Source organism: Amphiura filiformis, chromosome 20 (assembly GCF_039555335.1).
Source record: "Amphiura filiformis chromosome 20, Afil_fr2py, whole genome shotgun sequence".
NCBI classification, from domain to species: Eukaryota; Metazoa; Echinodermata; class Ophiuroidea; order Amphilepidida; family Amphiuridae; genus Amphiura; species Amphiura filiformis.
The window spans coordinates 11,457,748-11,484,606 of NC_092647.1; the positions used below are offsets into that span (position 1 = coordinate 11,457,748).

The following is a 26,859-nucleotide window of genomic DNA, read 5'->3' on the forward strand; positions in this document are numbered from 1 at the left end:
ATTTGGACCTCATTGCATTAGACAATTTCGGCTTCGGGAATTTTGAATATCGCGTGTTGAGACACTGCTGTTTTTATGATCAATATGAGTTTGTTTATACATATATGAAAATTATATACAAAAGAATGACTAAAGATTTCGTACGTATGTTATGTTTTGCAGAAATTTACGTACCATAAACATTTATTAATGGCTAATGACTATTATAGAAAACAATGTAGGTGGTTTGGGGAAAAGAAATAGCTAATGTAAATCTGAATGACAGAAATCTTCTATATTTGTAATGGAAGATATGAAATTATTATAAGAATAAAAACAAGTAACAAAATAAACGAAGGCTCAATCAGCTTATAAATGTCAATACATCTCAAATATTTTTGGCTATTAGCGGATAGTAGTTGAATATTGACTGGTTGACAGTGGCGGCACCAAGATTTTTTTTTTTTTTTTTTTCGTGGGGGGTCGACAAATGTTGCGCAAATTGCCGCAAATAAGTTTAAATCACGTCATTTTGTGTTTTTGCCTCAAAAGTGTGGGGGGGGGGGCAACAATCCCCTACACAATCGTTGGCTCATGAAAGACAACTTGGGTACGCACACATATCCGCGTCGAGCGTATTACGCAAAGACCACACGTATACGGATCGGAGCAAGAACAACGTTTGAGAAGTTACCAAACACAGTCTTCGAATACGGTCGCTAATGGTTGTCTGTCCTGTTCAAAAATTCGAAAACATGAAAAGAAGATTGTGTCCAAAGACATTTCATTGGTGCACACTGCATACTGAACTGATTGAATCTTACTGGTCATAAGTTTCGTGTATATTTAGATTTACGTATCTTTCCTTTCAATGAATTCAATAACTTGCCTTAATATAGATACACAAACCTCTCTAATGAAATGATCGTAGGACTCTAAATCTAATGCTCATCTTATAAATCCCATTCCACTTTTTAAACATCAACTATGGGTAACAATGGTCTTCACTAATATAACTTTATTTTCATCTTGTTAGCTTTGGAATAATCTTCTGGATCATGGAATTTCAGCTTGTTCAAACTCTCCATCGATTTAAATCTTCTTTGTCAGCCAATGTTTGAAAATAAATTATGCTACGGAATTATTTGTGTTATTTTATCCTATTGTAATTGTATTTACGACTGTTATTTTTCTTTATTGTTTATGTAGTTAAGGTTCCTGCGCTCTGCTTAATTATTTACGATTAGTAAGAACGGTTTGTTTTCATCACATAAATCATGCAAACAAAGGAAAGTTGCATGAGGTAATCCTCTGCTCTGCAAAAAAAGAGAAAAACACAAGAAAAGAAACTAAAACAAGTACCTACAAGTTGCTCTTACTCAATTAATGAACGAGATTTCTACCCAGACAGTCTTCAATAAATACTTTACCTAGTGGTCATCGACGAGTGCGGCTGGGCATGATACAAGTGTGTCTCGACTTATTTGTCTTACTAAGCTTCTATAATCGTTCAGGAAAGTATATTGGCGTGCTTCCATTTGACATGGTCATAACAATGAAAACGGAATCTTTGATTCTTCTCCCTATCTTAAGTCTTCGATTCGTCATACCCCTATGAAAAGACATGCACTTCGGAGTTTGACTTGAAAAAATGTCATGCTTAGAGTTACTTGTTCCGATTATAAGCATCAAGTTCTTATCTAAGGTTATTGAGAGAATTGTTGTAAACAGCATATGCACGATAATAATCTGCAAACGGCGTATCGTGTAGCACATAGCACAGAAACGGATACTCGTTCAGAAAAGTATCTTTTATATGACTCGATGGTCTTAGCAATGAAAATAAAATCTTGTCAAATATGATTAAAAGTATCTGATTCTTTCTGCATAAAAATATTGTTCATGTTCTCCCATTCTAAAGTCTTCGATTTGTCGTATGATCATGTTCAAACTAGTACTTCACTGGTATCATGCCTTTGAGCATCCATTTAGGATCAAATTGTACCAATGTCCTATGACGTATGTTTGAATATGACATATTAAGTGATACGCCTACAGCAATGGCTAACCATATTAAAAGACATGCACTTCCGCGTTTGACCAGAAAAAGTATCACGCTTAGATTTACTATGTTCTGATTATAAAGCACTATGTTCCATTCTCCAGCACTTGTCCTTATACGAGCATGTGACGTGTTCATGTCAAAAGGAGACACTTTTGGGCAGGATCATAAATGGAAAAATAGCCAAAAAACTTCGATACGTGTCATGATATAGGGCAGGATTATTTTTATTAAAAGAAAGAAAGACTACAACTATTTTAAATTAGGATTAAAACTGACAAGTCCGCCTATTGAAATCTTCCCGGGTGTGATTTTTTTTTCACAATTTGGGTTTCTTGCGAATTTGTGATGTTATTAATGTTAAAAATATTGTCTGATAGTTTCAGACCAGAATATAGCTGACATCTTGTATTTTTTGAGACATTTTCCTACTCTCAACATTGTCAATAATATTTTTAAAGGCCGATATCTCAATTTCCAATTTTATAGTACGAACTCAATATCTTCACTTAGGAATGTCCGATTTCATTGGGGTAAATGGTGTTAAGTAACTCTATATTTAAGATATGTAAAAACATCAAAATTGATAACCTGCCCAAAAGTGTCTCCTTTTGACATGACATGTCACATAATCATATGAATAAATGCAAACTAAAAAGAAAGAAATGACGTCTATTTTGAATACAATAGTAAGCCCCCATGCGCGTATTTTGTTGGGGGGGCTTTGGGGGCCAACCCCGGGGTAAAGCAGGGGCGGCTAAAATGAAGGGGCAGCGGAAGAAGAAGGGGCGGCAAAAACGAATGGGGCGGCAAAAAGAATAAGTAAATAAAAAAGGGCGTAAAAATTTGATAAAGGATAAAACATTTTTGAAAAAATGGTACTATACATCAAAATGTGCTGCTTTTAGGGTGCTAGCGCCTGAAACCCTTTTTTTTGCTCTTCACTTTTTCAAACGACCGAGAAAAAAATTGGGTCAACCTTTTCGGGCTGTTGAAGAAGGGGCGGCAAAATTGAATTTTCTTCAGCCCCCCGGGGTTGGGGCGGCCACGGTACGCCACTGGCCCCCTAATTATTCCCCCCTCCCCCCGAAAAAAATCCTGGTGCCGCCACTGAGTTGAAACAAAGAATTGCAACTGTTACATATAGCATTAAACTATAGGTGCTTTAAATTCGAACATCACAACTTTTAACATTGCAGTGCTACATGCGCTATGCATCAAACCCCATGTGGCTAGCATGTCTAATGCAAATATCGGACATTTTATTCATATAATATTCAATTAATAATGACTATCTAGAACCATCATACCCTGGTAATAAGCCCGGGAGGTTGCTTTCTAATTCATTTGAATCCAGCGGGGAAGAGAATCCGCAACATTCTGTCATGAATCATTTTCCTAAGGAGAAGAATAGTCTGTTACAACCCCTGTAGAATCACTCTATAACACGCCCTACGCAGTCAGACCAAACAAAAGTACCAACAACAGTACATATCTAATTAAATAATAATAATACTTTTGGATACACTGATAGACTGTAGAAAAAAGTCGAGGACAGTGGATCTAGGTGTAGAGATGATTGAACCTAATGGTCCTTGCTTTAATGAGATTATTTGGGTTGCTCAGCAAGTGAAGACACACACGTACAGACACACACGGCAAATGTAATTACTATGCCTCATAAATATTTATTAGGTAATCCAGACATCTTATTGGTTATATTTTGACTACTTCCCCGCGCCCGTTCAATTACGCGCACACGGGGAAGTAGTATACAAATATTGACTGCCATGAGGGGCATGGTTAAGATTATAGGCCCAAGGTGATCTCAAAACCATGCTATGACCCGAGGCGCATGTCCCGAATAAAGCAGTCAATATTTGTTTTATATACCGAATTAATATAGATTTTTGTCATCTGATTGGTTAAAAGACCTATGTTATTGTTCATAGGCCATGGTAAAATTTACAAAGAAAGTTTTTCGTTATGAACCGATCGCGTCACCGCAACTGGCAGGCATCGCGTTGGCACCGATGCGTAATGCGTACACGTCATCGCGCGCGCCGATGATGTGAAAATGACTATTCCCGGGGAATAGTCTTTTAAAATAGTTCAGTTTTTACATAATTCTTAAAAAGGAGGGCATAGCTAATTCAATGACTGCACTTTTAACCAATCAGATGACAGGAATCTATATATGAGGTATATAATAAAAACTATTACACCATTACCCCACTACCACACGGTGTCTCGACCCCGCGTGTCACCGTTCCTTCAAACGTAGTATTATGCTACGCAACGGGGATTCTGCAGATGCGTTTATCGTGAAAATTGCGCCTGCTGCAGTTATTTTGCCGAGATTACCGATGCATATAATAACACGCGAAGTTGACGTTTTATGAAACAAAATGTTATTCATGGAATGTTAAAAAAGAAAATTCGAATAATATAGGTCAAAATGTAGATTGATAGAACAGAAATCCTCCAATAAAATCGGGTAAGCAAAATATTAAGCTTATTTACCATGCTGGCCGGCACGTTGACTGTGTGTGTTTTGCTTTTGTTTACGATTTTACCGTGATAGTGAAAATATTTATGAGGTATAGTAAAACAAATACAACATGTTTCATTTCGGGGAAGTAGTCAAAACTACTGGTTGATGATTTGATTGCTTCCCTCCGCTTCAAATCATCCAACACCTCGGGACAGTAGTTTTGACTACTTCCCCTCAAAACATGTTGTATTTGTATACTATTGACGGGGGAAAGGGTACTCAATACAACATACAGGACGTGCCGCAAACACGGGTAGCATGTTCGATCTTTGGTAGCCTATATCAATGACCCCATTTCTAGGCCAGGTTTGATATATATGGATTGGTCCTTTGTTCAAAATTGTCTCATTTCTACAAAATTTGGGTGAAACTTGTAAATAATTAGACAATTTATGTTAAATTTATCCGAACATTTTGAATTTTGGTATATCATTGGGTCAACATTTCTGGAAAGTTTGCTATTATTAGATTGAAGCTTTGTACTGTCTCCAGGGAAATAAATTTATTCAACATAAAACAAGGAGCATGATAGCTACATTTAAAAAATAATGTATGTTTTCAACATACTCGACTACATTTTAAAGGAAAATGTAAATAAAAAAGGAAAATATTAATTTTTCAACTTGTAACAATTATCGTAAGTACACTAATTAATCAAAATTTAGATTGCTAACATTCTTATGCACTTGCTATATTGATTGTAACTTTTGTAATAAAACATTTAACCTTTCATTAATACTTATTCTTTTTCACTCAAACTATTTAGATATCATGAATGGTGTTTTCTTTATGGTTTTATTCAAAACAATTTTACGTTTTGTAATGTTTTTACTCCCATGGTGCATAACGTTGGTTATAATGCACACGTTTTTCTAACAAATCCAACACTACTTTGTAATTGAAGGTTTAACAGAGTAAATTTTGATTGGATTTTTAACGATCAAATTGAAGCACTTGTTGCCAGCTGTCTTAACATGCTTTTAAATATTATAACTACATATTAAAATAACGCTATTTTAGGTTGCTTTAATTTGGGCGCAAATATAACAGCTGGTATACAACTGTTATTCAACCGGAATAAATTCAAAGATCGTATATTCGTCGTTTTATTTCCACACATTGAAAAAGTAAAAAAGGATCTGTAAAAGCATGTTTAGAGTTTCAGCATCATATTTGAACACTGTTGTAGAACATTGTAGGACGTTCCATGTATAGGATTTAAAAATTGTGTTGCCAAAATGGACGAAAAATTGTGCTAGGGCGTAAACAAGCCACCCTCAAAGTTGGACGGCTCACCCTTCTCCCAGGTAAACATGGTAAGGTGGTATAGCAAACCTGAGAGCAAAGGATGGTTGAACAATTACGCGGAGCGAGCCATTGGCGGTTTGTTTAAGCGATTTACGCCGAGAAAACATAGCATATATCGGGAATGCGCAATAAGATGAACTACACTATAGAGCTGGTCTGTCTCCCTTGGTAAAGAAATGTTTGATTTTTTCGAAACGTTGGTTTCTTTTAATTTGTTTTTAACCCCATTGGATGTTGTGTCGCATTTCTGCTTTTTTTTAAATTACAAGATGAAAGCTATAAAAGCAAACTCCAAATTTGATTTTAGTTTACGTTTTACATGAAAAAAAACCTGTAATTGAATATTTACATTGAATATATTTATATTGAATATTGAATTCTGCTCCTAACATTCTAACTTTCCTAATATTCGCCTTTTCATACTGCAATGGTGTCTTCGTGGTTTTTTTCGTGCAATTTTGTAATGTTTTAACGCCCATTCTTACCCACACAATCCTGCTTTGTAATGAAGTTTCTGCAAGAGTACTTCTCGATTGGATTTTCAACGCGTAACGACTTAAGTAAAGCACTTTTTGCCCACTACCTTAACTTGCTCATGATTATCATAACTACATATTTCCAGTATTCAAATACATTGTGTAAAATAAAATATTTCCTTACAAAATAACACCAAATACGACTTCTACCGCGATCAGAACTTATGCACAAGTATATTTAAACGATGCTATTTTAGTTTGCTTTAATTATCACGTAAATATAAAAGCTGGTATATCACTGTTGTTCAACCGGCATAAAATCGAAGTCTGATCGTAAAAGCTGTCATTTCAACAAATTGAAGAAGTAAATATAGAATCGGTAAAAGCATGTTAGGAGTTCCAGCATCACATTTGAGCACTGGTGTAGAACATTCCATTTTTAAGATTTCAAAATATCTTACAAAATGGACGACACATTGTACTTGGGCGTAAACAAATACTTTTGAGTAAGGTGGTAGAGCAAATTTTGTTTCGCTAACCTCACCGTAAATGATGGTTGGACAGTTTCATGAAGCCATTTGGCGGTTTGTTTAAGCGTTTTACGGCGAGAGCAAATCTATCGCTTTCCTTCGTTATACTATGGTTAAAATAGTCTGTTCAACTGGTTGTTACGCAGGCAAGAACAATATGTCTGAAATGTGCAATTGACCTTTTCGGTAAATCCCATCAGCCTTTGCGAGTACACCTAAGAACTCGTCATTCTGCGTCACGCCGCTCTGCGCCGATGCGCACATCGTTTATCGAACATCGTTACTGCGCATTGCAAGTCGACGCGACATAAAATGACGAGTTCTCAGGTGTACTCCCAAAGGGTTATGGGATTTACCGAAAAGGTCAATTAGGTAAACTACATGATGAAATGTAAAATCTAGAAAATTCTATTTCAACTGAGAGCTGACCTCTACACTATAGAGCTGGTCTCTCTCCCTTGATAATGACACGTGTTATAATAACGTTATGTATTTATTTGTTTTGAACCCCATGGGTCACATTTTGCTGTTTCTAAATGCAAGATGAAAGCTATAAAAACATTCTCCGATTTAGATAATGTTACGTTCTACTTTCAAAGTATAGGTTACGTTTAACACTCATTCGCCCCTAATATCATGAATAATCTGACTTTCGTAACACTTTCCTCTTCCTACCGTAGTATCAACAGGGAGTGTTTTTACCATGTCTATACCTGTGGTTTTAGAGGGCATATTAAGATGGCGAGGGCTATAGGAATTACAATTAATTTCGAACACATATGGTTGAATCCAACCAAACGTGTCCACGGGCCAAAAATAAAAGTCCAAAATAAAAATGTCTCCACAATGTTTTCCGTTTGCCCATTGATTGATGGCATGTTGGCCTTATAGGAACCAAAAGTGCTATCACTAATCTTGAAAAATAAATCCAGGACGTGTGATAGTAAATGTGACCTCAAAACCCAATGTTACCTACGAATACCACTAGGATGCTTTCACTATCGCAATACTAATCAACCTAAAACAAATTGAATATTCCCATTAACACTTTTTTCGTGTAATGTAGACCACGGGGTGTCAGGAAAATGCTAGCTCAACCAGAAAATATTTGTTTTTATTTTTATAACGCGATCAATATGATCTTAGTCAATTTATGCTAGTTTATTTTTGAAAATGAAGTTTAGGTCAGTTTCTGTATTTTATTTATCAAATGAGTATGAATAAATTTACATATTGTATAAGAACGAGTGGGATATATGTTTTCAGGAATATTAGTAATTATACGCATACACCTAATGCTTTATAAAATGATAGGTGAAGAAACCCGGGTATTCGTAGGTAACATGAGCGATTTAACAATTTCTATATTGAGTTTAGAGGTTCAAATTTTGCTATTATGATAATGAATGAATAAAATGGTAGTTTTCAGATCTCTTTCAGATGGTACGTTCAAATGAATAAGTGCTTTTACCTTAGATCAAAATTTTTTGATGCTTTTAGCAAGATTTTGAACACTTCATTTTGATATACAAGTAGTTAAACAGCAAATTTACATAATAAATAATTGTTGAATGAATCTGTATATGGGTAATAATATTGTCCGGGGGTACCGCTTAAAGTTTTTGACAATTAATTTCCATTGGTAGGGACACTTCATTACACATGTCATGTATTATGCTGTATTCGTAAGTAACATTTCAGTATTTGTAGGTAAGAATTAGACTTTTGGCGGATATCGCAATCAAATCTTCATTTTATAAAGCACTTTGAATGTATTATTTTCTTTATGTGCGTTTATTGATACTTGAGACCCTATCATGTATATTTAATGTCGGTTCACAGTGGTTGAAAGAGGATTGAAGTAAGAAACAAAGGCACTGAAATGACTTTAATTTGCTTAATTGCACACAAATCGCTTAAAACCGTTATTGCAGACTTGTGAAGTCCATCTTGGAGTCAGTTACGTCTTGTGGCCTTTCGTTTGAGGGCAGCTATAATTAGCTTTATACTACGGTCCATCACTGTGTTGTCTAGATCATGAGACAATGAGAAAAGTCGTTTTTGTCCATGTATTCGTAAGTAAACTTAGCGAAAACGTCGAATAAACCAATTTGGACACAAATTACTCAGAAACCAGGAGGTCGGTAAACGTTTAAAGTGAAACACACATGACAGCTGACAAATCTAAGTATTTATCCCCTTCTAATCGTCTTCGAATCTGATTTTTCTTTCAAATGAGCAGACCGTCGTCTATTTCAGTACATATTTTTCAACAATTAAGCCATATTCGGTTTTGCATGTTGGGCATATATGTGAATTCGCAACTTTCATTGACATATGATTTGATAGCAAACATACAGGCCTTCGTTATGTACCAATATGGACATTGGCATGAATGGCGGTGTTTCACAATACTGTCATTTTACCTACGAAATTTACCTACGAATACTTGCTTTTATTGTTGACATCTCAGAAATATTTAAACGCAGGCTATTGAAACTTGGTAGAAATAAAGAGTGTATTACCCTGCACCTATTGCTTAACTATTGTTTACTATTCTCTCAGTTTGTAGAAATGACACAGCTTTTAACATGTATTCGGAGGTAATGCATGTTTTTTACCAAACCTACCTTTGTGCCATTTAGAATTTCTGGCAGCTAAACACAATAATAAAGATGTCCGAATGCAATGCATTTCAGTATTGGACATATCAAAGCTTATATCAATTCTCGCTATTCACAATAAGGGCGCCGTCAGCGGTTTGCGATGTAATCGTGATGTATCATGGGAAAAGGTCGACATCCAAGTACGCGCAATACGAATATTACCATTCGTAGGTAATGTAAAAAAATACCACTCAAAAAATTATCACAAAAAAATCATAATTATGTACAAATATGTGAAAGATTGAACAGGCAATCTTTGAATAAACACCTTTCAGGAAATCAATTTAGATTCAATCCAATGACTTCTTTTCATAACTGATTTCGATGTTTTTTAAAATACATTAAGAAATATTTTGAAAAAATGGGTAAAAATAGCATGTTTTGGGGTGTCTGTGTATAAGTTTTTTTTAAGGGGGTCTTATTATATATGGCGCGAAGCGTATGATCAAGGCGAATAAACACAATACAAAAACGAATGCCAATTTTAATACTTTTAAGTTATGGCCCTGAACATGCCGTGTACACTTTTCGTTGGATTCGACCATATATCAACAAACGGCTTGTTCATTTTGGTGAGCCTCAAATATCAGATGAGAAATAATTTTAGGTTTCCGAATTAAGGAATTTTTCAAATCGTGTCCCCATTACACAAGTGATTACAATTCTTTCCTGTGTGATAAACAATATTCAAAAATACCCAAATATAGCGATGATCGAATATTCTAACCTAATACTATAATAAGCAATAAATAATAATATTAATGATAATAATATTAATGATAATAATAATAATAATAATAATAATAATAATAATAATAATAATAATAATAATAATAATAATGATAATAATAATAATAATAATAATAATAATAATAATAATAATAATAGTAATAATAATAATAATAATAATAATAATAATAATAATAATAATAATAATAATAACACTAATAATAATAATGATAATACAATAATAATATTATAATATATTAATAATAGTAATAATAAATAACGAAAATAATAACAATAGAATAATAATGTTAATACATAATAATACGAAAATAAAAATAACAACAAAAACAACATTATTAAAAAATAGTTAAGAATGTAAACGTCTCTGCTCTTCAATAGTGTAAAAAATATCAACAAAACATCACTACCTAACAAGATATCCAAGACACTCTGCATGCTCAAGATATCCCTATTATAAAGAAATAACAGCCACTCGCTCCATGTAAACATAAAGCTAAACGTGACTTCTTTGTCTGATAAAACATTTTACCCAACAATTTTAGCTCACTGCAACCAAGAAAATTCGAGTTTCTTACTACGTTAGCAAACAATCTTCTAATGACTAAATGTACTTGATGTGATTATTGATGTCGAGTTTTGCACATAAAATGTAAAGTGTGAGCTTCCCGTTGTTGGCAGATATTTAGTTGATATAGCCTCGTCGTGTATGCGAGCACTGACGAAAATTTTGATGTAACATCGCTCTTTGCATAAAAAATGCCATGTCATGCTTGAGGATATACCAGAAAACTTACATTTTTTGTAGCTGTTGTTCTTTTGTTTTTGTTTTGTTTTTGTTTTTGTTTTTGTTTTTGTTCTTATTTTTGTTTCTGTTTTTGTATTTTTGTTTTTGTTTTTGTTTGTTTGTTTGTTTGTTTGTTTGTTTTTTGTCTCCGTATATGGAACGCAAAATATAACTAGACTTAGCTGTGGTCTAAGACCACGAACACAGCCGTGTTGTGACCCCTTAATCACCTTTGACCCAAAAATATATGAAAACCCCATAGACATTGGCTAATGTCAATGCACGTGTCCATGTGGCATCACTTTGCTATGCTTTTTGTGACAGAAGGGGCATTTTGAAGGTATATCGTTTTATACCGGAAGTGACCCCTTACTGACCTTTGACCCCAAATGTGTGTACACCATATAGACACTGTGTTATAACAATACATGTGTGCAAGTGGCGTCACCCCATAGCAAAAAGAAAAGGTATCGGTATAGTTGCGGCTACTATACGGGATAGTATCCGGTAGGTATTCTGGAGCTATCCGAAAGTATCTGCTAGCAGATACTAGTTGGATACTAGTATCGGTATAGTGGTACTATTCCGATACTATTCCGATACTAGTATCTGATACTATATAGTATCGGAATAGTACCCACTTTCAGCTGGCGCCAATCCATGTCACATGACTAATTAGAATAACTGCCATATCGGTTGGAGCCAAATTGCTATACAGGCAAGGAATGAGTTCCTCTGATTCAAAGGATAATATGTGACCGTCCACCACGAATGAGCCGTAAATGTCCTCAATTGTATTCTGAGTTACAGTGTAAAATGGGCATGAAGGTCGTATTCATAGGTACCTCAATTTGGTGCTACGTGTACCTCATTTAATGAGATACACGTAGCACCAAATTGAAATACCTATGAATATGACCTTCATGCCCATTTTACACTGTAACTCAGAATACAATTGAGGACATTTACGGCTCATTCGTGGTGACGGTCACATATATACTGTTGTACAAGGAATTATACAGTGTGTTCTATTTCTGGGCTTCACAATACAGGTATGGTTGTATTGGGTAACAGATTTTGAACAGAACTTTATATTTTATCTAAATTTAGTATAAGCTTAAGAACATCGTACAATGTAGGCTATATCAAACCACGGAGTATGTTGAATTCTGCACCCAAGACAAAATGGTGCTCAATGCATGCAATAAATGTGAATATGTATATTATATGTTTTAGCATGCAATTGAGCATTCATAATGTACATTTTCAATTTCTTTTTGTCACAAATTTCAATGCTGCATGTATGTACAATAATCAAATGCTACACATTTCACATTTAATGTGGACAACTATAATCATTTGAAATTTTCCAGTGACCTTGTCCATATACCATGTAAATCTTTGGACATATCTCTATGACCATATTTGGGCAAAACAATTTACATGCGAAACAAATAGTATCAGACACTATCCCGATACTAGTATCAGGTACTATCCCGATACTAGTATCGGGCACTATTCCGATACTATTTATCAGTGTCTCCCAGTAACAGTATCGGATACTATCCCGATACTATATTTCCATATATGGACAAAAAATTTGCATGTGAAACATATCCGGATACTATACCGATACTAATATCCCACTAGGTAGCGGGTACTATTCCGGTATTAGTATCAGAGACTATCCCGATACCTATTATATTTTGATATGGGACTGTCCTACGTAATTTGTGGAAGAAGAAGCATTTTAAAGGTATTTCGTTTTATACCGGAAGTGACCCCTTCATGACCTTTGACCCCAAATAAAATAATACTACATATAAACTGGGTAACCACAATTCATGTGTGAACATACGGTTACTGTCCTATATTTTTCTTAGCAAATACAAAAATTTGAAGGTTTTTCATTTTATACCGGAAGTGACCCCTTAATGACATTTGACCCCAAATCTGTGTACACCCCATAGACACTGGGTAATAACAATGCATGTGTGCAAGTGGCGTCACTGTCCTACAGAATCTGTATTTTGTTTTATACCGGAAGTGACCCCTTAATGAGCTTTGACCCAAATTAAAAAAATACCACATATACATTGGGTGCCTGCAGATCATATGTGAACATACCGTTACTGTGCTATGTTTTACTTAGCTAATAAAAATTTTTGAAGGTTTTTCGTTTTATACCGGAAGTAACCCCTTAATGACATTTGAACCCAAATCTGTGTACACCACATAGACACTGGTTAATAACAATTCATGTGTGCTAGTGGCGTCGCTGTCATACTTAAGTTGTGGGAGAAGATGCATTTTTAGTTGAAATCACGTTTTTGACCCATATGACCCCTGCGTGACCTTTGACCCCACAAGTTTCATGTGACATGTAGGGGCTTGGTCAATGATCATTGTGACCAAGTTAGATCAAAATCGATGTAAGCGTGTGAGTGCTAGAGCAAATGTAATGGTTGACAGAAGAAGAAGAAGAAGAAGAAGAAGAAGAAAGAAAGAAGAACCTGTAAGAAAAAAGACACAGCCGTGACTAACGTCACGGCTGTGTAAAAATGAAATAAGTAATTAAGTGAGATATGAGAGAAGTAAGAGTTTAAACGAGCAAGCAGCGGGAGAAATTTGAATGGTACAATCCAGGACCTCTAATGCAAGACACGTTGTCGAGTCTGGGGTTGCAGAGACTTACGGTTGCAAGAAACATCTTACTTCTCGTATTGTTTTTACAACGTAGTTTATATTAGGCTTAACAGAGTTTGGCTTCGAAGACAACACCCAAAGTTTAAAAACAAATTACAGAAATACACCAAAGTACTTACCGGGTAAAATTTGTCCTCAACTTCCCATGACACAAACTTGTTAACCTCATAGAAACTCTCAAATTATGATGTAGTTTATACTGTAGTATGTAAATCGTAATATCTTCCACAATATCACTTTAATTATTCAACTTTTGCATTAACATTTAACTTGTAAATTCGTGCCTAGAGTTTTTCCCTATGGCTTCGTAGATTATCAGCTCTGTATTTCACTAATTTGTGGATAGATCACAGGTGGCTATTGAACTTATTGTCAAACACTGATTTCAAGAACACGTATTAAGTTTCTTGAATTGTGCATTTCTTGTTATATTAGCATTTTAAGAGCGTAATTCAACACCCTTTATTATTTTTTCATACAATTAGATTCAGTAATGAACAATCGTTATTTGCATATGAAATTAAAAGCACTGGTATGTCAACCAGATTCACTCATACGTCAGGCCACAGTTCGTTAACCCTAATACCTTTGGATCGACTTTGAATACTCAATGCATAAAACAGCAGACTCCTCAACTTGAGGTCAATTTCAATATATGAGGTCAATGAGCTTTGTCATTAAAAATGAGTCTATTTTGGCTGATAGTGAGGGTCTAACGTTCACGAGGTTATCGTTAATTGAATGTACACGTAATGCAATACTATAATATATGCATTTTTTTCTAATGTACTTTTTAACTTTTCAAGTTACCTTTGACTAAAAAGAAACCGATTTATTAAGATAGCATAATATAGTTAGGAAATGCAACCTAGAATGGGATGGCAGAACATGCAGAAGCCACATTTTTCCGGTAATCATGTAAGCGAATCATGGGAGCCTACCTCAATTTCTGACTTTAAAAGAACACTACGTTTTTACTTTAAAGCACATCTTGTTTATCCATTCAGCAATATTCTAGTTTCCCTTGAGTGACATATACTCCACTGGACCATCAATCTGGCCGGTAGCCAGATGCTACTGATTACACTTAAAGTACCAGACTCCGATAGCCAATAACTACGTTTCAGGAACCAGTAACATGATGTTGCCAAGTTCGCAAATTTCATAAAAAGAGAGAATACGATAAGTGGAAAACATAACTTTCCAGTATAGTCACGTGATAGTTAAGAGAGTATTTTAAACAATGTTGAGTGTTTTGAGTGGAGGTGTGTGGTTCGATTGATTTCATATGGGGTGTTCTAGCTTACATGTATGTTCATCACCAAAGGATTTTTATTCGAGATTTTAAGGTGTATTGCTCCTGCGTTTGAAACAAAAACGTGTAAAAACTATACTGGCCTATATATGGCAAGAAACGAAAGGAAAATAATTGAAGCATTAGCAGTGGCGCGGTCATAAACGGAGGAGGTGGGGTGATAGCTGACGTAAATATTCTAGCTTCTTAGGCTAATTTAAAAATAACCTGTGGACATTTTCGTCAAGTATTGCCCCCCCCCCCACTTCTCAAAGTCTGTTTGTTTGTTTGATTTTATTTAGATAATGTATATTTATAAGTGTTTGTATTTTATGTAAGTTCTTTGATTTAGGGCTGGAAAAGCCGACTGTGCTTGCGAAATACCGAAATACCGAATTTTATTACTTGTCCAGACTAGCGGGCTAATTTCAATTTATTATTATTTCAAATATGCAAACTTTATTGTTTTTTTGACTACCCCTCTTATTCCTGGTGACCTTTTTTTTTTCTTTCGGGCTAGCGGGTCGCGAAAAATATTGCTAGCGGGTCTTAGGACTTGCAGTGGTCCACACAGCACAAAAATATAAACTCAATCTGTTTACCCACAACACCTGGAAAATAAGAGGTCGATTTAATTGAATACAAACCAGAATATGACTTAGACTGCAAACATATCCGCAAACTGGAGCACGCTAAGACATTTAAATCAAGAAGAAAAAAAAGACTTCTTGATGTTTTTTTTGCTGCGTAGGTCAAGTTTCTGTTAAAGGGCATTTCGTGATCCACAGCCTCATCCCCCACTTTTCCCAAAAAAGTTGAGACTTTTACACCACTGGATACCTCTGGCTACATAATGTTTATATACCAAATATTTCTTGCAGATTAATTCGTTTAGCAAAAATATCGCCAAATTTGAATTTCGTTCTGGTGCACCAGAACGAAATTACAACACATTGTCTATGGAGCAGTGTAATACACATAATCATGCATAACTCGCAAACGCAAAATCGGAATCAACTGAAATTTTGGAAATAAGCTTTTTCGTGGATATCTACTGAAAAATGTCATAAAAAGAGGATGCTAGGATCACGAAATACTCCTTTAATGGTGTCGTGTTACATTAAGCCCGTAATGCAAGCCAATAGCATCCGTCTGGTGGATCAGCCATTGGTCAGCTACCTCGTGTTCGTAGCCAGGCCCAAGGTTTCATTTCTGACTATATATTACAAGAATTGCACAGAGTCATATTTCCACATTAAGTTGCCGTTTTTACCAATTAGATGCGATTGTTTTTCCCCCGAGCGACGTACAAGAACATCAATCTGATAAACTGTTGATTGTATTGCAATGGAAACTACTTATATTACAACAGAAATATCCATCGGACTATTTTAATGGATTTTAGAAATAGTTTGAAGTAGGTCAAACGAGGAGAGCTTAAAACTCAGCATAAAGTGGATGCACGAATCGATATTAATATGCAACTTAAACCACTTTCTACGAAGTATAAAGAGGATGTCAACACCTAAGGCTGCGATTTCTAAACCCTAAAAGGATCTCGACCTCAATATCACCATTGGTATCACGTGAAACATGTATCAGAACCCAGGTATTTGTTTTAGCGTCTTTATGACCCGAATGTTTGGCTTCAAAATGTTCATTCATCGTAAACGATCTGCGGGACTTCCTTTAAGAAAATAAAATACGAGATTTTGTCAGGGATGTGCCACAGCCCATTGGAGCCATGTCACTGCTTCTTATATGGAGGGGATATTGCCGTAAAACAAACTCCTAAACATTTGTTGTCGATGTCAGCCTCGTTTACTCAAGTAGTGTTAGTTCACAATTGGTAGTAAAACACACGCAATTGCTCCTAATTTGTAGCCGTTGGCTTGCCAACTTCGTTGATAGATTTAAGTGTATTTATATAACCGGCAAATAAGACTTACGCTTCTAACAATATAGTGACATTGACTTTGAATTGACTCAAAATGCAAAATAATGAGAAGGTTTAGTAAGATGTGGATCTTGAATGGCATGCAGATGAGCTGGTGAGTCCCGTGAGCGAGTCAGGAGTATTCACGAAAACAAAAGAAACACTTCTTCTGTAGTCTAATGTGCCAATAAACAAGCATGAAGAGTGCATCCATGAAAAAGACGGCAAATGTAATGCATGGAATTGTAACGTTATTTACATTGTACGTTGTTACTGTCAACATTGTTATTTGCTTTATATTTACAGTTGATTTACGTTGTTTGTACAACTCGCTTTTAACTAAACTTGTCATTATAACTTGATGTTACGCAATTATTTGTGTGTATCATTTTACACCATGCACGGACAATATTGACTCGTGTTCAACTGTTTTCATACTCGTTGGATGTTGGCAGTGCAAATGATATTAATTATAGGAGACAAGAAGGGTTATTAGTAGAATGCTGAAATATAATAAACATTGCATCATATACTTAAGGCTACGTTAACTTTTTAAATATTAAGAGAACTAACAAATGGATTCGAATTTAACTTTGGCAAAACAAGATAATACTTTTTTAATTCCAACCAAAATTAGTGCTGAATTTTTCTGGAATCAGGAGTAGTGCTGAATGCAAGACTATCATAAAGGGCACACGGTTGTTTGATGGGATCATTTATTAGTTTTTGAAACAAAACATCATGTACAACCAAATTGTAGGCTTAAACAGCTAAATGTTATATCATGCTAAGGTATGAGTCATTCTCAACTTTGATTACCCCTCACTTCGGATATAAAATGTTTCTATTAATGACAAAATTGTTGGCGTTATTTAGTTACTGGAAATTACTCTTTCAAGCTTTTAATACAGATAATTCCTTTTATTGTTTGATGAAATGTGTTTATAAAATTTCCTTGTTGCTTGTTTCGCCTATTCCAGCTGTTTTAATGGCAGTATTAATCACCTACCCCTTGCAAATAAACAAATATGATTTAGGATAAATAGCGCCATCTATAGTTTGCATTTAGTTAATAATGAAGCCAATTCTATAGACCTTTTTCTGATGACGTCACCTAATCGATATTGGGGTCTCAGATGTAAACAAACAACACGTGCGTTTCCCACATGCACACAGTTAAAACACCAAATACTGCGTATTTTCTCCTCTGTTTTGTCATCTTTCACATTAGCTTCCATAAAATATTTTTTTAAAGGGAACTATATACCGGTTACCTTTGTTTCAGTTTGTTTTGATGCCACAAAATACAAAAGATACGGAAAAACCGCCATGCTATTTGAAAATTAATCTTTGTGTTGTTTCACATTTTTGTTTACTTTTACACCGTGACGAATGAAACGCGTACTGTGAGCTGGCAATCCCGCGCAGGACGCCTAGCGTGGCGCAAAGTTGATCGCGCGCACCGGCGCGGTATCTGCGTTTGGGTGCTGATGACTCGAATGCTGGACCCCAATATCGATTGATTGGTGACGTCTGAGAAAAAGGTCTATATACATCAAACAACCGTGGGCCCTTGCGATATTCCTGCAATCATACGGCGGAATGTAGGCATGTTGCTGGTGGATGTCGACGATATGATAAGTAAGGTTTGCGTGGATCCCAAAAATAACAAAAAAGCGCGATCGTACACAAAAGTAATTTCGCGCGTATGATGAGCGATGGCGCCAGGTCTGTATCGGCGTCAGCTGAATTTAAAGAGAGCACAGGCATGGAACATTCCAAATCTATGAATTAATAACCTTTGAAAATCTTTTAAATAATATAACTATTCAATAAACAATGTAAACACTGTTCATTTTTACTAAAATATTTACTGCTCCAAATAGTTTGTTAGCACAAATTGATTCTCCTGTAAAAGGTGAAAAATGCATTTACGATGCTTTTTTTCTGCCTTCAAATTTGATGACTTTTGATATTCAATATTGAGTTACCATTCAACAGAATAATCTGCTTTTTCTGATACAGAAATTGTATCGCAAATACTCAAAACACTGAAATACAAGTTTCCGATCAATGAAACTAGCAAAACATGCATCAGAATATCATGTTTTCAATCAATTAAAACCCTCATTAGTTTGTTGTTCAGAAAAGTATGGCATACATCGACTCAAATTGTTCACTTATTGGGAAAGTAAAGATGACGTGGAGATGAGATTGTAAAGTATTCAAAATCCACCTATAAATAACAATGTGTTCATTGGTATGCTCAGTAGTCAAAGCTATTTTTAAATTTTTAAAACGCTATAATCCCAAGCGAAATTGAATATTAGCTTTATATTGTTGCTGGTAGCATTTTCCTGTGCTGTTTAGTTTTGCATATTGTAGCAAATTGAACTGGGGATTGAAGAGATTAGGTCCATATAACATCTGCCAAATTTCATTGTTACACAGCTTCGTCATTTCTTCTTAGACAGCCGTTGGACGACTTTCTTTCTTTCTTTTTTTCTTTCATTTTTTCTTTCTTTCTTTCTTTCTTTTTTTTCTTTCTTTCTTTCTTTCTTTCTTTCTTTCTTTCTTTCTTTCTTTCTTTCTTTCTTTCTTTTTTTTTCTTTCTTTCTTTTCTTTTCTTTCTTTCTTTTCTTTCTTTCTTTCTTTCTTTCTTTCTTTCTTTCTTTCTTTCTTTCTTTCTTTCTTTCTTTCTTTCTTTCTTTCTTTCTTTCTTTCTTTCTTTCTTTCTTTCTTTCTTTCTTTCTTTCTTTCGTTCTTTCGTTCTTTCGTTCTGTCAATCAGTAAACTTGAGTATTTTGATCTGTTCTGACCATAGCTAGTCACAACTTTGAACAATCATTGCCGCAAATGTCGCACGTCTCTTATTGGGTCAAAGGTCACACAGGGATCATAGTGGTCAAAACATGATTTAGCTCCAAATTCTTCTTCTACCACAAATACCATAGCACAGTGACGTCACCTGTACATATTGCTATTACTTAGTGTCTATAGGGTGTTCACAGATATGGGGTCAAAAGTCATTAATGGATCACTTCTTGTCCGAGACGAATTTTTCTTAAAAAATCTTCTCCTGCTGCAAACAACATAGCAGAGTGACGCCAATTGTACACATGCATTGACAAATAGCCAAATGTAAATGGTCATTACGGGGTTATCACGGTTGTTTTTATGGTCTTAGACCACAGCTACGTCTTGCGTCAAGTAAATTCAGCTGTTCAAGGTTATATCTAAAAGTGTCCACTTTTTTAAATATATGTACCTATTCAATTTTTATTTTTTTATTAAATTTCCTAATATTTCAGTCACTTATGTAAAGACAGATTGTGTCCAGTATCATTATTCTAACCGTATACATAGTTTTCAAGCTTGTGTTGCAATAAAAAATAATAATGAAATGTCCGCTCGTGATTGTCTTCTCTTTTATTCATTTAACTGTCATTGCGCCAGTGAAAGACGTTGAAACATAATACTACAAGAGTCAATGTTTCTTTATGCTTCATTTTGATGAAAAAAGTAACGAAAAAGAATGAAATGACAGAAAGAAATATTAATTAAAAGGCAAGAAAGAAAATAAAAACACGAAGCAATGGAGAGACAAAAGAAAGCCGGGAGTAAATAAAAAAGGAAGGAGGAAGCAGAATGGAAGAAGAGTGGCAGTACATGAGAGAAATATAAAAAAGTTATTAGCTTTAAATACGAATCTCAATTTGAAATAAGAAATGAGTTTTTTTAGCAGAACTATAATTTGCTTTGCAACTAATTTGACATTGAAAATGAATGGACTGCGTTTAGTTTTTTGTTCTTTCATTGTTTTAATTTAATTGTTTTAATTTTCTATAGGTTTTAATTGATCAGATAGCGACGTTTGAGCAGTATTCTTGTGGGACAAGAGAGCAGGTCAGACACATCAAATTGCATTCTGAATATGAAGAATGTCCTTCTGATATCAAATAAGTTTGATCATTTTTAAATTCGCGTTACAATACAAATTGTATGGCAATTATTGATATTTTGGACATTTAATATTAAAAGTAGTAAGTAAACTGTATAAAGCTGCCCATCATTAGAAAATTTGATCTTTCGTATTGAATATATATATATTTCCTTTCCCAATAATATCTGAAATATTTATGTCTTTGGGGGAAAATATCAATTTCCAATAATTTGTCATAAAATTTGCATTATAACTAAAAGAATAATAGAAGGACATTACACGCATTTATAATGCAAAATGGTGTGTCTGATGTGCTCCTAGGTTACACAAAAATACTGTGCAAACGTTGTTATCCGATCCCTTGAACGCTTCAAACAAATCAGGGGCATTTGTTGCTGTGAATGCCACTGTTTAAATGATTTATTTCCACTTAAAATACATGTAACAAAAATGAACTGGATAGAAATTTAATCAAATACTTACTTTGCCTTTCAAAAACCAGCTGTTAAAACTGCGACATGATCGCCTTTCAAACCATTGTTACAGCCAAACCAATTTTCAAAGTAAGCCAACATAAGATTCCAATATATGCGCTCAACAGCCTCCGGGAATATGTTATCGTAATAAATTACGTAGTTATCGTTCAGCAACTCCAGATGCAAAAATAAAGCCTGTCACAACGTAACACAGCTTTTTGTGGTTCAATATTTACGATAATGATAACAGCTTTCCCGCTGTACGTGTGAACAAAAAACGGAACCTTCCAATCCTTCGTCGTTCGTTATATAACTAAAACTGTGATGATTGTTTTTCAAAATTCTCATCAAAGTTGACAAAAAGCAATTTCACATTTTCTTGGTGGTTGCTATACACTTGATGGTAATCATATCCTATGTTATTAATTAATATAAAATACAATCATGCAAAACCAGTTCAAAAGCTATGTACATACAGCCAAATACACATACATCATATGGATATAGTGGTGTAGTTTTACCAAGTCCTCGTTGAACGGTAGTCAAAAACTTGACTGAGCCGAATTTGAAAACATACGCACAACCAGTGTAAATAGACTTCAAATGACTGAAGCATTGAGCATGCTTGATCAATTAGACCTTGAGGTCGCTGTTCGTTATTCTCAGAATGCTCAGTTTAGTAATAACATTAGCCACCACTACAATCTCTTCATAATGTTTTTATCAACAATATAGAATAATTAATTTCATTCACATATTGACAACGAGCTACAGAGCTACACCGTAAAAATGTCGAGTTTAAATTTTAAAGCCGCGCAGCTTATCTACCCCAAACAGTTAATGTATCTAAGCTTTACAGTCTACGGTAAACATATAAAATGCTATACGATTGACAGTAAACTCAAATTCTACAGTTTCCTAAAATTATTACTGTTAATACAAATGCTGTGTGAATTTTCAAGTAGTTTCATTGTAGATTCTGCCTTATACAGGGTGGCCCAGAACATTTTAGTCACTTTTTGTTTCCTTTGAACGCTTCAACGCTACATTTGTCATATTTATGCTTCATTCGTTTAGTCTTAAATGGTCTATGGTTGAGTGAGTTACCTAGAGTATATGATCGTGGTTATGTTCAAACATTATCGTCAACAAAATATAATATGCCAGGATCATCGGTTTGCAATGTTCAATTCAATTTTGCGCTGCAAAAATATGATTTTACTGAAATAAAAAATAAATGTTAATTTTCTCGGCCCAAAAAACATGATACAATATATATATTTTTTTAATTCTAGTGTTAAACTTAGGTGTGAAATTTAGTCGTTTTTGTTAAGTCTGAACTTGGCCCGTAAGGGTTTTTTTTTTAGTCAAATTTTTACCTTTATCAAAGTAATATAATTAGCTAATGAAAAACATTTCCCAACTTTCTAAAGCACATCATATTGGGCTATATATCATAGTTTTGTCAGAATTTCGTGTCTGATTGCACCACTTACTTTTCACTTCCGACTGCCAATATTTTTCGATATCAACATATAAATAAACCCACAGATAGATGATTATGCATGTAATAATAGAAAAAGGCTCGATTATTTCTGCTGGTTGTATTGAAATGAAGTACTGAGTTGGACACTTTCGCAGTTGCAGGTGAAAAATGGTGAAATCAAATCGGAAATCTGACAAAACTATAATATGTAGACCCGTACGATGAATCTTATAGAGTTGGGGAACACATATCTTTAGCGAATTTCACTGCAGGTTTGCGGATGGTGTTTGACGCTGTTAATGCATTGTTAGCTTTGGTAATCAGGCATCACATGGGAACACACGGATTTTGACCCAATTCTTTGAAACCCATGCCTTTTTTTTAGATTGATTTGCTATTTCTGTAAAGTTCTCACCACACATTCTTCATAGCATCTACTGAAATTACATAACAGTATTCTATAGACTTTCGACGCTATAGATTACCTTTTGAAAGTGGGTGAACAAAATGGTCCTAGTTTGCACCCCTCTGGGATTTAATGTTACCTTATTGGACTTTCTTTTACATAACGAGTAAATGTTGCATTTTCTTAGAATTCGGCGAGAATTACTATCCCAAACCTTGACCATTTGGTTACAACTCATGTACGGTATGTCACAAGTAAGTCAAACTATACTTATTCTATAATTCTGACGCGTAGAATACTGTGATATGTGACATATTCGATCAATTTGGCCCTTGTGATGTCATTTCATGTCAAATTTGGTATAGAATATTATGATTAAATCCCAGAAGAGGTACAGATTTGGTAATTTTACCTTCCCAGCTACAGTAGTACGTTTTTGGCCGTATAGCTAAACGATAATCGCAAGTGTTCTGCGAATAGTAATAGATCGTTTTCAGAATATTTATTCAGCCATTAAGTAATTATATCGCTCAACAGTGTCTAATACAGTATTGACTGTTTATTTAAAAGCAGCAAAATACTGTAATTACTCATGTTGGTAAACAATAATGATTTGTCTAACCCTATCATTCAAATGGGTTCAATCAATAACATTTTACCTTAATATTGTTCTCTATTTTGGGCGAACGGTCGTTTCAAGTATTGAGTTTCAGTTTCATCTTGGTTTTGGTCACGTGATTTCCTATTATCCTGTCTAAGCTCTTGACTGACATCATTATCGATATCTTTGTTTGTACCCTTTGTTAGATATCCAGAAGTGGGGTTATGGTTTGTTAAACTTTGCTCCTTCAACAAAATTATAGCTTTTTACGTTTTTACATGTGTCTCTTTTCCACATTGCTGGCAATAAATATCAAACAGTCATAACTGGCGGTCATTTCAAATCATCCCTAAGTCAACGAGGTTTAAGAAAGTTCTCTCATGGTTAATTGTTGATTATGCATACCTGTACAAAATACAATGCTTTGTAACCCACCACTTGAACAGGATTTAGTAAAGGCAAACAAAGACCAGAGCTATTAAAAGTTCTATAGCCATCTAAAGGTAGAAGCTTCTTATCCACTTCAACAATATGATTATTGATTAGTTTTTGACTATCAAAATAAGACAGGTGTCGGGCCACCGATGAATATGACCTTCGTACACATTTTACACCGTAACTCAGAATATAATATAATTTAGGGAATTTACGGCTCATTTGTGCTGCCGGGTCACATATGTTATTACTTTTTACCGTTTCCGGCATATCAAATCTTAATTTAGTTATGAGATCAACTACAAAAATATGGTGAAGGTATATCAATATACAATTGCATACTGGTGTGGGTGGAGTTAATGTAAAATTGTGCCAAGTTTGAAGAAACTACCATTTACAAAACCCAAGATATGAGAGTAGAGGTAGAACTGTTTTGAATGGCCCTCGTAGTACGTTATTTACGTTTTATTTATTGTTTATTATGTTAAGGCTACTTTCGTCGCTAATGATGGAAATTTTACAAGATTATCCTCCTCTTTAGAATCTATTTTTTAAGAAAAACATTAATATATTCCCGATACACCACATGTGTCCAAAAATGATACATCAACAATTGTCCTTCTTTGCGCAAAGTAGCATGTGTAACTACCTATTCCAATTAAGTTCACACACAGGTGACGTCATAGACGCTGCATTCAAATTATTGTGAACTCTTGTCGATTTATTAGCCATCGAAAATTTCCCATTGATGTAACAAACTGAAATGAAAACCGAAACTGCTTGCTACAAATGTTAAGTTTCTAACAAAGGGTACAAACAAAGATATCGATAATGTCGTCAGTCAAGAGCTTAGACAGGATAATAGGAAATAACGTGAACAAAACCAAAACTGAAACTGAAACTTAATACTTGATTTGTAAGCCTATTGTACCTCACCATGCTCACGGATGAACTTTTACAACACCCGAAGATGTTACAAAGACTGCTTCTGTACGGTGTACTAACCGGATAAATAAACTAGGGATAAAGGCATGTAAGAAATACCGTTGACATCAAGCTAGGTTTGCTAAGCGCTTTAGCAATATTTCGTGACCACTCATTGGTGCTAAGAAATGCACGATGAAAGGTGTAGTAAAGCAGCCAAAGCAGGGTAAGAAATAGAGAAGGCACTGAAAGATTAAAGCAATAGTCTTTAACGGTCGTCAGTCTGAAATGTTGTTGCCCTCGTGATATCGAAACGCAAATGAATTCTTGATGCCATTAAAGTCCTAACGGTCAATGATCTTGTCAGCGTTATAAGAAATGAGAAAACAACCGACTAACCCATAGCGAAAACACCCACCGTTAGCATCCAATGACGATGATGTACACCAATCCTGCAAAAGCGAGTTGCACAAGAAGTTTATTGGGTATGGAATGTCGAAGTCCACGATGGAACAAACCAACAACAATAAACGTGGTATTTCCAATGAATCCGATATGTGATGAGACACAGTGTGATCACAATGTCATAATTAGACAATAATAACTGCGCACCATCTATTTTGAGGTCATTGTGTGAAATCGGAGGGTTTTGTTTTGGGCTGAGGTATTTTTCGGGGTCTCGCCTTCCGAGCAACTAACATGCTCACCATGCCTCAACAAGACACCGATTATCTATGGTAATGGTCTGTTTCTCACCCTTTTATACATAGGCGCGTCGTGCACTGGTGATTCGCAGTGATTAGCACTCCGAATACAGATCTTCGATTGATATTTGAAGCCATGGAAATGTTTGAAAATGAGGGAGTGTCGTAAAATTTTATATTTCAAGAACGATGTGGTCAAAATTCAAAAAGTATGTGATTGCTTGTTTATTCCTCAACAACACCAGTTATTATAAAATACCCAAACACTTAAGTTTCCGATGATACAGTTTTTACAGCCTGTAATAGATTCGAACAATATTATCCAAGGAAACAAACGTCTATACAAGTTAGTCTGTTCTCCCATTGGATGGTGATGTTAATAATTAAATTCAAAGTAGCTGAATATTTGATTTACCTTGCACCATAACTATTTTACCTATCTTCATCATTTATCAGACAAATCACGTAAGCATGTACGAATTCACTATGTTATTTGATAGTGACACAAATCCTTTGGACAGGTTAAAGAAGAATTACCTGAAGCAAATAACACTTGATGTGAGGAATGATACTCTTCTGACGACAAAACCAGAATACACCCAGATACTTATACAGGGTGGACGGTAGGAGGAGGTCAACTTTGGCAGGTCACAATTAACAAAATCAACTGTACATAAATTCATCTGAAACTGATTTTCTTTCAAATAAAATCAATTTCTATAATTATGTGGACATTTCTCACGACCGACCATGTACAGTCGTAAGGAAATGGATAACATAGTGTCGTCAATTTTTAAATAGGTTGTTGTGTAGGGTTTTGAACTAACACCATAGTCATA

The 26,859-nt window shown here is 34.9% G+C and overlaps 1 long non-coding RNA gene across 1 annotated transcript in view; it reads right to left on the reverse strand.

Moving 5' to 3' along the window:
- Positions 1-21,983, reverse strand: part of LOC140142975 (uncharacterized) — a 66,476-nt gene extending 44,493 nt beyond the window's left edge. Inside the window, exon 1 of the long non-coding RNA XR_011857607.1 lies at positions 21,472-21,983. This is a non-coding gene — a long non-coding RNA (uncharacterized lncRNA). The remainder of the gene's footprint in view (positions 1-21,471) is intronic.
- Between the last annotated feature and the right edge of the window lie 4,876 nt (positions 21,984-26,859).